General features: G+C 45.6%; 1 protein-coding gene across 4 annotated transcripts in view; it reads left to right on the top strand.

The window, feature by feature from the left end:
- Positions 1 to 1,623: 1,623 nt before the first annotated feature.
- CTCF (CCCTC-binding factor) overlaps positions 1,624 to 12,652 on the top strand; it is a 34,868-nt gene continuing 23,839 nt past the window's right edge. For 2 of the 4 annotated variants that reach the window (XM_088171982.1, XM_014880730.2), the window contains exon 1: positions 9,797 to 9,909. The gene's annotated coding sequence lies outside the window, so the exon portion shown is untranslated. Of the gene's footprint in view, positions 1,801 to 9,796; positions 9,910 to 12,652 lie in introns of those variants that run through there. The other 2 variants (XM_088171983.1, XM_088171985.1) reach the window with 2 other exon arrangements.

The following is a 12,652-nucleotide window of genomic DNA, read 5'->3' as shown; positions in this document are numbered from 1 at the left end:
TGGATTTATGGTAAGAAAATACCAAGAGGATGCAGCATGAGCTCATAGAATTCTCCTCTCTTCAGCTTGCCTGTCAATCAGCTCTGGGTCTGCTACAACACTGACAGAGATGAGAAAATATGTTAAACCCAGAAGACTCAGCAACTCAGGGAACCGCAGAAAATGAAAGACAAGCAAGCCCCTGTGTATTTTCACATAAATTCACGCATCTCGCCAAGGGTACTATAGCTCTTTTTACCTTTTGGGGATAAGTTGTGGACAGAAAACACCATGGTGTCCAATTTCTGATGGACATCAACCTTGCTGACTTTCCCAGAAGCTCCCTACTAAATACCTGGCAGCGCATCCACCATTCCTGCTGTGCTGAAGCTCACTGGAGCCGCTTTGTCCTACTTGACTGTGAGCTTGGCAAGCCTAAGGTCCTTAAAAACACTAGGCAAACACCATCTTTAATCATAGAATTGTAGAATCCTAGGATCTCCTGAATTGGAAGGGATCCACAAGGACCATCAAATCCAAATCTTGGTCCTGCACAGCATATCCCCAAGAATCACACCACATGCCTGATGTTGTCTAAATGCTTCTTGAACTCCGTCAGGCCTGGTGCTGTGACCGTATCCCTGCGGAGCTCGTTACAGTACCTGGCCACCCTCTGGGTGAAGAACCTCTTCCTAATTCCCAGCCTAACTCCCCCGGACACAGTTCCATGCTGCTCCCTCAGGCTCTGTCACTGGTCACAGAGAGCAGCCATCGGTGCTGCCCCTCTGCTGCCTCTCCTGAGGAAGCTGCAGCCCACAATGAGCTCTGCCCTCAGCATCCTCTTTTCCACACTGAATAGTCAAAGTATCCTCAGCCACTCCTGCCATGGCTTGCCATCTAGACCCTAATTCCAGTCACTTGTTGGTGTTTACAAAACTGTCCTATGACTTTCCTGATTAATTCACTATTGTACTGACTCCTCTTCCACCTTAAGTAAAGTTTGGCTCTTTCAGCCAGGCCAAATCCATTCTCAGCATGGAGCATGGACTTTCTCTGTAGCCTTATTCTCTTGAGGAGCTCCTTCCCACGGAGCTGAGGCATAGCCTCCTGCTTTGAAAGTTTTGGCTGAGGTGAAGGGGTCAGTTTTTTATAAGGTACAGGGAGCAGTTTGGCTGAGAAGAAGGGGGAAGTTCCAGCTGGGCAGCGATGTGCAGAGCTGGGACTGACTGCCTGCCGCTGTCTGGATCTCGGGGCAGCACTAACACAGCAGCTCCCCAGGGCTCCCCTCACGCCGCCCCGCCGGGCGCACGCTGCCATGAGGGGAGGGAGGGGCGCTGCCTCTGGCCCCCCCCCGCCGCCCGCCCCTCGGCGGCACGTGACGCGCTGACGCACGCACGCACAGGCGCGCGCAGGGTGACGCCGCGGGCCCCGCGCGTTTGAAGTTGGCGCGCGACTCGCGCCCTCGCTCCCCTCCCCGCTCTCGCCCCGCCCCGCCCCGCCCGCCGCTCCCAGCCTGCCCCGCGCGGTCGCTTCCCCGCGCGCGCCGGCCCCCCCCGCCCCCCTTTCCCCCCGCTCGGGCCGGCGGCCGCGGCAGAGCCGCGCTGGGTGGCGCGTGCGCACTGTGCCCCGCCCGCCGCCATTTTGTGTCCGAAAGCGACTGTGGAGCGATTAAACCGCGGGGCTGGTGCCGGGGCGCTTAAAGCGGCGGCGGCCGCGGCGGGGCGTGCGGGGCGCGGCGGCTCCTCCGCGGGGCCCGCGGGCGGCGCGGGGCGGCGGCGGGGCCCGGCGGCCGGAGGGAGCTCGGCGGGGCGCGGGGCGCAGGTAAGCGGCGGTGGCGGGGGGTTTGCAGTCGCGTTCTCCGGCCTCTAGGTGTCACGATGGGGCTCCGGCGCGGCTGGGGCCCCGCAGCGGCCGCCGCCGGGGCAGCAAGGGGGGCTTTGTCTCCCTCTACCGTCCCCGCGCCGCCGCCGCCGCCACCGCCGCCATTCCCCACAGCGCGGCGCTGGGCTGCGGCACCGCCCGGGCCGCCCGCCCTCCTTCCCTCCCCGGCCGCCGCCACCCGCCGGCCCCGACTCCATTTTCTTTCCTTTGTCTCCTCCACCGCGCCACCGGCGCTGATTAACCGCCCCATTACCGCCCCCTCCCCGCCGCGCCTGCCGCCCCCCCCTTCCCTTCCCGTCCCGCACGTCCCTTCCTTCCCCCCCCCTCCCCCGCCCCACCGGGCCCGCTCCCCTCCCGCCCCGCCACCGCTCCCCCCTCCTTTCTCGCACCTCCGCGGGGCTCGCCCGGTGCCCTCCGCCCGCCGCCCGTGTCCTGTCGCGGTGTCCGGCCGGGCGGTGCCCGTGGGGACGGCTGCGTGTCCCGCTCCCGCCGGCCGCCGCCTCGCTGCGCTGGCGTGTGCGGCGGAGTGAGAGGCGCTGCGAGGCGCAGAGCGGGACTCGAGCTCCCTCTGCAAGGCAGGCTGAGCAGCGCCATGCAGCAGCACCGGGGCGGGCACGGCTGGGGGGCGCCCGCTCTCGCCGCGGTGACCGGCCGGCAGCCCCCCCGCACCCCCCGCGCCGCTCCCGGGGAGCGGCGGCCTCGCCGTTCTCTGTCCGCCCCCCCCTTCTCCGTCCCGTCCCCGCCACCCTACTTTGGGCCCAGGGTCCCCACGGGGCTTTAGGCTCGGATCGGGAGCACCTGGGCTGCCACCGAGCCACCGACCAGCTGTGTCACTTGCTGGGACCTGGCCCGGCTGCCCGACTCGTGAGGCGACTCTCCGGGAACCTCCCGGGCCTCCGCAGCCGGGTGCTTGCCCAGGGATGGGGCCCGAAATCTCATGGCGAAGGGCGGCGTTATTCCCTCCCTTCCATGGGTCTGTGCTGCTTGGGGGGGGAAAGCACAAAACCCGATTCTTTTTGTGATGCAGAGGAGGAAACCGCACATGCTCTGTGTCCAAACGCTTTGCTGTTTGTTCTCTTCGTTAGCTTTAGATTTCTTTACAATATATATTCATACGGTGTCGGATTTGGCCTTGTGTTAACCTTGTGAAATGACTTCGATAGAAGGTTTTTTTAATGTTGTATGGTTCCTTCTCCGGTCAGTGTAATCCTTAGGACTTGCCTGTTGGTGAGAATGAGCTCGCTTTCCTGTTTGTGACTTCCTATTTTTTTGCCGAGCCTTTCTCCCCTTAAATACGTGCATGGCTGTTCCTCATCTCTGGCCAGTTACTGAATTCCGGTAATAAACTCCAGAGGTGTCATTAGAAGCATCTAAAACACTGTTTACCGCTTCCAGTGTACATGTTTTTGTTTCAGTGCAGGAAGTGTGTAAATATAATCTCGAATTCTCCAGTTTATTCGTCTTCTGCGGAGCCTGTTGAATTTGTAGGAGCCCGTTGAGTATTAGAAATAATTCCGTGCTGTATCCAGGCTGTTCTTACTTAAACGATATCCCTAACACTTTCCTTCAGTGTAGAAGACATCAGCAGAACTGAAGGAGGAAGCAATTTTAGTATAAGGGCAAAGCAATTCTTGCTGCTTTGTTGATGGATTTTTACTTCCATTTTGTTTTTCTTCTGGATGTGTAGGGCTAGCTCAGTTTTAATGTCATCTGCTGTGCATGAATGGTTATTAGGATGCACAGAAAGGCTCAAGAAACTTTGTGGGGTACTTTTGACGAGAAATATCTGAGCAAAAGGTATAAAACTCGAGTTCCTGTAGCCTCCAGTGGCCCTGCAACTGAAATAATAGAGCAAGATTCGTCCATTTCAGACAGAGCTTGGAGAAACTGTCACTACAGTGTTAAGTTTGCTGGTGACTCGTGCCTGCAGCGTTACTGAGGGAAGGAGCTATTTCAAGAGCTGTTTTCATGTGAGCAGGCTGGATCTTGACTATGATCTGTAGCTAATTCGTGTGCATCCTCACCAGCTCTTGGGGCTGCAGGTTGATACCCGCCTGCTGTGCTCCCAGTGCTCGGTCTTGAAATGCCAGAAGCTGACCTGTGTTATTTTTGACTTTTTTCAGCATTTACCTGAAAAATGTAATTATATGGCATTACTACCTTGTTAAGGAATTTCTGTGCACAGCCTACTCCAGAATTTAATTTCTTCTCCTCCCCTTAGGACTTCATGTCCAAGAACTTCTGCTTTTCTAGATTTTTGGAAATTAGGCGTTGAGTATTATTAGGTCTGTCTGTTCTTGGAGCAAAGCCAGCCTATTTCTTGCACTTATTCCACATACTTAAACAGGTTCCACTGACCTCTGGATAGCTCTCCCTGCTCTGTCTGAACAGTTTTTTGTACATTAGCTCTTCCAGCTATATTATTGATCATATTTGCATAAAAACTCCCTAATTCCCCATCCTGACGACTTTAGCTTCTCTTACCTCTTTAGCAGAGAGGGAATGCTCAAGGGAGTAATAAGCATTAGGATCCCAAATGTGTTTGTATGTGCTCTAGAAATGTGTAATAAGGAGCAGCCACTGCTTTACCTGAACACATGAGGACACACATTGACAAGAGCTGAAAGAAACCAAAGCTTTGACTGCTTGTTTTGTTTGTGTTAACTTACTGAACTGTACTGATTTATTTGTTTTACTTAAACCCCTGTTCATCCATTTGGCTTTAGTTCAGATGCCCAGTTCACTCTGTTGTACTAAACCTTGAAATGTCAATACAGTATCAAGCTCTGCTACTCTGTAACCTACATAGTCTTAGAGGCACACACAGATCCAGGAAATTCCCTTTTTATTGGTTGTATTTAGTGTTGATAACAATGGTTCAGATCCTACATGGCCCTTGTTCTTTCAGGTTTTTTACTGAAACTTAGAAAGAATCTGTCCTGTCATGACTGTAGCTGAAAATACTGGATTTTTTTTTTTTTTTGTGCTGAAGGACGTTTGAATTTCATTTACAACACCCTGTTCTACTGCACCTCCCACTCTCTCCAATAATTCATCAATCTTTAGGAATTAAATGAGGTATGCTTATCCCAGACATATTTAATATAAAACTAAAGAGTTGCTGTTCAGCTGAGTGATCTGTTTTTCTCTGATAAACAAAAATAACCTCAAAAAGAAGAGCAGAATAAACAGAAGGTGAGTAGGGAGTTTTAAGTTTCAGGTCATGTTAACATTCAAGTAACTGTACACATAACAACTTGGTTTAGGTGTCAAATGTAAATTAAAGCTAAAGTGAAGTTTTCCTCGGTATTATAAAAACTTGGAAGCTATAAAATCTTAATATCCTTCCAATGTGGTTCTTAACAGGTGAAAAGAGAAGTAGTGCAGAGACAGCTGTCAAGAATGGCGCAGTTAACGTGCATTGACTTAGGGGACATCTGTGATAGAATGGACTCCCGAAGCATTATTCTCTAACTATCCCTACAGGTGAAGTTTTGAACCATAGATAGAGTTGCATTTCTTATGTAATGGTTTGTTTTTAGAGACTCCTCCCCTCAGTTCAAGCCCTCCCAGAGTTTACTGTCTGCTACCTGAGCATTTCGGTGTGCTATGTGGGGCCCATATTAAGAGATGAGGCCAGGAATGTTTGAAAGTGTTTAAATGCACAAGGACAGTGATCAGTTAGGATATGCTGACCATTGACACCAGCAAGGGCTTCTGTAATGATAGCAGTCCAGCAAGCTAAACTGCAGGATATTTCTTTTTTCTCCCTGTAGTGCAAATAGTCTGCCCAAATACATGTTGTTATGTCAGCCAGTTAGCAGCAGCATCTTATTTTTCTGCTGTAGCTGCAAACTCATGAAATTTCTAAAGCTTCATGGGCTTCACCGGAAATCTTTGCTCAAATGTATACACAGGGTTAAGTAAGTTCATCTTATACTGAAAATCTTGTTTTGCATGTTTTTTCCCATACTGTAAAAAAATTCCTGTTGACATCATTGAATTTGTCACGAATTCTGGCAAAACAGAAGGCAAATCACAGATTGTTTGGCATGGAATTGCACCACTGTATTAATAATGCATCATCATTAGAAGCCTGTATATGTCTCAAACATCTGCAGGTAAAGTATGTAAAAAACCAAACACAAGCTAAAACTTACCATGAAAACTATTTAAAACTACCCCCCATCAGAGTACATTGGGAGGTGAGAGAGACATTTACCTTGGCATATTGATATATTTTTCAGCACTGGAATATTGTAAAGTGGAGTATTTAGGGCTATTTTATAGTCAATGCACTTTGGAACAGTAATAAAATTCAGGAGGTCAGAGAAGTGCTGATGTATCAGTACTAAAAGGAGGTGGAGTGGATGAACCTGGCTGTGCAGGGAGGGTAGCAGGCACCCAGAACACCTTGGGTGTTTGACTAGCTCTGCATGGTGTTAACACACATGTAGTTCACATTATTACCAGCTCTCCCATTTATTGTTAGTACAGAATTTAATTAGAAAAAAATATTAGTCCCAATAACTAAGGCTTTAAGATAACAAGAGCTTGTTAAATTTATTACTTAACTTTGTTAAAGGACTTGATCTTGATGATCTTACCATATTAATATTAGTACTGAGTATCAGTAAATGCCATTTAGTTCAGGATTAGTCTGGGGGTGTTCAAGAGTGAATAGTTTCCATGGATATTTAGCAAAAACTAGTAATTGCTTGTCACACTTTTTTCACCAACAAAATAATTAATGAAAATGTCTTTAAAAACTTGTTCATGATAAACTTCTGGTTTTTGAAAAATCACTGGGCACTAAGGCAGTCATTGTGATTGTCAGGTGGAGTAGATGCAGTCCACTATGTGTGCTAAGGCTGCTACATGTAAAGCTGTGCACCTGGGAACAAGGTATTCCAGCTGAATTTAAATCAAGGCACTTGGTATCCTAGAAAGCAATGATTGAAGTGTTTTTTGGAGTCAGTGAATAAACAGCATAAACACATGTTTCCAAGGTGATACTGTGACAAAGAACCTTATGTATTTCTTAAATGCATTAGTGGAATAAGCAGGGTTATTTTCTTGCCCATCCTGTGGGATGGGATGAAGTCATTCCCAAAATCCTACGTATGGTTTTGGCCTCAGCACTCAAAACCATCCAAAAAAATTACTGTTTGAAAAGAGATTCATCTCCAATTTGCTGGAAAACTAAGCTGTATTGCCATGCAGTAAAATGTTAAACATGTGCTGTGCAGCTTCTCATCAAAACTGAGGTGACTTGATGAGAGTCCTCAGATATGTCCCTGACAAAATAATACTGGGTATTAGTGAACTTGCTCTAATCTTGCTGACAAACACAATACTAACTTGTAGCCCAATTTAAAATTAAAAGGCTCAAGTTTTTCACGGGGAGGGTGATTAACTATTGGATTGATATGAAGAGCAGTCATGTATCTCGTAATCTCTTAACATCTTTGAAGCCAGATGGTGGGAAAAAAAAAAATTCTGAAAATTGCTTCAGCCAGCTGCAAGGTGCTGACCTTTTATTTTCTCATATATATTTAGAGAAATGTCATTCACGGGAGGTCAGGCCTGGTGGTAAATCAGGGTGCTAAAGAAAAAGGATGGATAGCACCTCTTCTCTTGAACCACCTTCCCTCTTTTTGAACAGAGAGGTTTAGGATTTTTTCCTTTTCAATCAAGAATATGATCAAAGCAATAAAATCTTCTGAATGGGGGGAAAATAAGCAGGTATTGATACATATTGGAGATGTGTCAAATAGTGTCCTGTATATTTTGTCCAGACTTGTGACTAATACATCCTGATCTGAGGCTGTGGCACTGGGGAGCTGTTGGAAAGATAAATGTTACTTCTCTGCTGCCAGGACAAGTTCTGGCTTGTGTCCAGCTCACTGCCTACCAGGCAGCCCAAGGGCCTTGGCACAAGCACTGCTGCCCAGACAGTCCTTGTATCAGCAAAGAAGTTCTTCCTTCCTGGTTCTAAGCATGGAAAACGCTCAGAGGGTGAAGCAAGGTGATTTTTAAGGAATCCACTAAAGAAAACATAACTCCATAAAATTTTGTGTTACATAAAATTATTTGTTGACTCATTTTATATATTGCATTTGTGTATGTTGTGTGAAATTATGTTATCTGCAATGATCCTAGTTTTAAACTGGATGCTGAGTAAAATACTGACTTAATCAGGAATTAAACTATGAAACATAAAGCTGTGGAAGGAGTAAACAACACAATAATTTTAAGCTATATTAATGCCTCATGTGTGGAGACTTGACACAAGTGTTTGACACTTTCTGAGCTCTCCAGGATGTTACAGTGAATAGCTTGATGGTAGCCTAAGCATCTCTAGGTGGAGATTGCTGGAAGCTAAGGTTTCTTTTTCATGTCTTATGTTACAAAGGGTAGGAAAGGGGATATGTAATCTTGAGAACTCAGAGCTACAGAGCAAACTTGCTCCACATGCTCCTCTGTGTAGTAATTTCAACAGAAGCACATGATGCTTGAGTTTGGCAATTCTGGTTTCTCCTGGCTGTTTGTGAGAAGGTGAATGGTGTCACTCTGCTGCTGCCCCTGGAGTTTTTCAGAGAACTCAGTGTGTGCCCAGTCTGGCTGCTCTGCTTCCCTGTGCTCACACAAGGCCAGCTTCTTGGGTAAATGCAATGAGTTTTGTGGTGAGCCTATAGCTTGTAGGAGCAAAAAATGAGGCAAATACACCACAGTTGGTGGAAAACCTGTTTTGGTCAGAGTCTCTGAAGATACTGCAGGTTCAGAAGGGGATTCACAGGTTCAGAGGCAAAGATCCCTAATCCCTTGACTGGATGTTGGGATAAAGGTGGTGAACCACAGACATGACTGATTGCTCTCCCTACACAGTGTTTCCTGCTAGAGTTTTTGGAGACAGACCACTGGACTAAATGGACAGTGATCTATCCTTGTAGGGCTTTTTTTCATGCTCATGTTGTATAAAGGAAAATTTTTCCTTTTTTCCCAACCTATCCATCAAAGCTATACCAGGAAATTTGCAATTCTCGCTATTTTGGAAATAAACACCAAAGCATTTAGGGAGATAAAAGTCAAGACTTCCCTTGGAAATTAGGTTGGCTTGCATCAGGGTTGTTGTGACCCCATGTCCACGTCTGTACTGGCAATTGCATCCCCAGGTGATGAGCTGGTCAGCAGAATTTGTTTCATAAGGGCAATAACATGTAGGTGCATGTGGAAAAAATGCAGCCTCAAGTTTGATTTGAGCCTTCATGGAACCATGCCCCAAAATATTTTGGGGTAAGTAGAGGCTTTCTGCAAAGGAAGTCAAGAGTACAAGTAGTAATAGCAGCATTTGGCTATTTGTAAACATTTTTTACTCTTTTGAAATGGAGCTGTAAACTTCCCTGTATGTTTAAAATTGTTGTCCAGGCAATTGAATTCTCCCATTGTTTAATGTTGAAAGAGACATGGTTTCTCTGGACCGGCTCCTGGAAGAGCCTTTCACTGCAGTAGGACCAGTAGTGATTTTTGGCCAATTAGTTCAGCTTCTTGTATAGTTTTTCTGTCTCCTTGTACTTGATTTGCAAAGCTCTTCCCTTGAAACCACTTCTAACATCCAGAGATTTAAAATGAAAGCAGGAAATGCTGCTGAATTAAAAATACCCCCTGGTTTTAGTTGTATAATTTCTATGACATAAGTTAACAGTTTTACATTTTAACCAGTAGCTTCTGTGTGCTAAACTGTTTGCAGTGGAAGTGCAATCTAAACTTCAGTTTTGCTTCCCCAGTATGTGCTGCAAGAAAACCCCTTAGAGGCACTTTAGGAGTTTCCAGATTACAAGTTGGAAAAAAAAAAAAGACGTTTTTGAAGGCTAGTAGTTTCAGTCAAAGCTTATCAGATTATTAAAACCTTTCTTCTTTTCTTTTCTTTTTGGAGGATGGAAGAAGTTAGTGTAATCCAGCATTCCTGCTAAGTATATAACTTACTGCCACTTCTGATCTTTGAAGAGAGATTTATCGCTTCCTGTGGCAATACTGAATACTCAAAAGGTACTCATTGATTACTTGATCCTTGCCTCCCTTCCATATTTATTAATAGTCTTCTCTCCTTCCTGCCAAAGAGTGACTGCTGTTGACTCCTGCCTGCTCTGAGCTACCTGGAGCATTGTACGATCCCAGACTATTTTATGCTTTGCTCCTGTAGTGTGTGTGGAAATAGTTTTGTCCTGTTAAAGCAGCTTCATCCTCTCCTTGTCCTACCAATATTTTGACCTACATGAAGAAGAATTTGTAAGCTTCCATGACAGTATGATGGAGCCGAGTATCAAATATTTAGATGTCTCACTTGCCTGACATGACATCTGTAATGTTTTTGGAGACATCTGCTTTGAGTAGCTTGAGCAGACAAATTCTTAGGGATGAGTTCTCCATCTCCACCAGACTCAGAGGAAGGAGATAGCATTGAATGTTTGTCCTGCTGTATTATCAGTCTGCTCCTCCTGGTTAGAAGTGCTTGATCTGGTGCAGTTGTTGGTCAGTATGATGTGCTGCCTCTTGAAACGGGCTGTCCAGTGCTGGCAGCCAAGGGAGAATTTTCATCTGCCTTTTGGCACCTTTTCTGTTGCCTATGGGACAAGATACAATTACATCGTGGAGAAGAGAGCATGCAGTAGCCCTTATTACTTCAAAGATGAATTTTTCCTTTTTTATTAGTTTAGATTTACTCACTGTGATCCTGGGTTTTCTCCTGCAGATTAAAAGAAAAATGTAGCGAGGTCTCTTGTTAGTACTGCTCTCTCCTTTTCTTACTGAAGTTCCTGTAGGAGCCATGTCTGATGTGGATCTTTGTACTTCATAGCACATGTGATTCTCTCTCTTAAACAGTGAAACACAGTGGTTTTGCCTTTCTAATGCTGTTCTCTTCAATACTGGGTGGGTTTGAATATCCATCACTTCGAAAATGCAGGTCCCCAGTAGGTTGCTGAGAGTTACTATACCTCTGCTGAAGAACTAATCAGTATATGAGAGCTTGTAGAAATTTTCCAAACCCTCTAGATCTTGTGTGGAAGTGAGTGCTGAGACCACTAAATCTCAGTCCTAGGAGCATCATAGTTATAACTACATAGATGGAAAAAAGTCTCAATGTTTTGTTTTTGAAGTTTAAGTATATCCTTCATTTTATGTAGTGCCAGAGAATAGTAAAATAATTTTGGTTGGAAGGGACTTTTTGTGGTAAGCTGGTTCAGCCCCAACTCAGTGCAAGGCCAGCATTGATGCTAGATGAGGTCAATTAGTATTTAGGAAATACTTTTGTTTCCGTGGCATCTCAGAGCAACCTACTCCAATGTTTGACCACTCGTTGTTGCAGCTGGTCTTTTTGTTGCACTTGTCCTTTGACTCTCCGCTTCCAAGAGCGTGGCTCCATCTTCTTTTTCCTTCTCTTTGAAGGTTGCAGTAGGATCTCCCCATGATGTTTTCACAAGGATCTCCCCTGGGTCTTTTCACAGCTAACTCTGTCATTCTGCTGTGTAGGTCTTGTATTCCAGCCACCTCGTTGTTCTGGCAGCCTTCTGATGTGTTTTCCCATGTGTTCTAGGCTCAGGAATGGACACGTGAAGCACTTTAAATTTTCAGTTTATGCCTGTTTTCCTTCAAGGCCATCAAACATTGCCCATATGTCAAAGATGTGATGAAATGTAAATTAATGCAAGGCATTTTATGCCAGAAAATACACCAGGTATTTAACAAAAGTTCGGTATCATCTTTGCAGTAAGAGAGAGTGGAAGTGACTCACTCTCACTTTGGAGAATTCTCTTGGATCTGAGACTATCTTGGGATATTCTGATCCACTGATCAGGACAAGAATGCCTTGTATTTTTGGAGCTCCCTGGGTTGTACATTAGTAGGTTAATACTTCTTGAGGGGTGTCCAAGCAGCTTAAAAACATCTCTTAAAAAACTCCAATAACTTATTTCCTTAATCAGAGCCAATACCTTGTAAACAGAGAGGGGGCAATGGCTGTGCCTTGCATTAAGTCATCATCAGTGCTAATCTGCAGAAATCCCTGTGAAATGTTCTCTGTCTTGTCATCAGTGTAGAAAAGAACTGCAATTACTGGTTTTCTCTTCTCCCTCGTAAGAGTTTGGGTGCAATCTTTATTTAAAACAGCTTTCTTTACTGTTAAATCATTTGCCGAGCAGAAGATAAGGTTTGAAAAATGGAAGAAAACTATTCCTTGATTCAAAATTTCAGGAAACCTGAAGTGGGTAAAAAGATGCTTCAGTTCAATTCAATGTGTTCTGTTGTCCTCTTGTGTGTATGACAGAACTTCTGAGGTTATAATATTCCAGGTGGGAGCTGCTCCTTTTGTATCGAGTGTTCTTCTGAAGGGAGAAGTCCTTCACTCTTGAGGCTTTTCTGTGTTAATTGACAAGTTTGTAAAGTTCAGGAAATCTTTTCCAGGGTTGCAAGGCACAGAGTATGGCAAGGATGCAGCTTGCATCTGCAGTCAATGCCTTTAGCATTGGAGCACACCCTGTGTATCCTCTGAGCATCCTCTTTCCTGATCAGGGCTTGTATGTAGCATTTGTGATTTTTTGCAGTGAGTGTTAAATAAAAAGCTATAATTTCCAAATTTTTTAAAAGGTCACTGTTACTGATCATCCACCTACTCCAATGAACCTCTTATCAGTAATACTTTCTGAAGCTCATAAACAATTAAAAATAGACTTACCAAGTAAAAAATGCAGCCAGGATCCAGACTCGAGTGCCTTGTACTAAATAAATGACAGAA

The sequence above is a fragment of the Sturnus vulgaris genome, chromosome 12 (assembly GCF_052056855.1).
Source record: "Sturnus vulgaris isolate bStuVul1 chromosome 12, bStuVul1.hap1, whole genome shotgun sequence".
Lineage (NCBI taxonomy): Eukaryota > Metazoa > Chordata > Aves > Passeriformes > Sturnidae > Sturnus > Sturnus vulgaris.
This window is presented reverse-complemented; position numbering and strand designations above follow the sequence as displayed.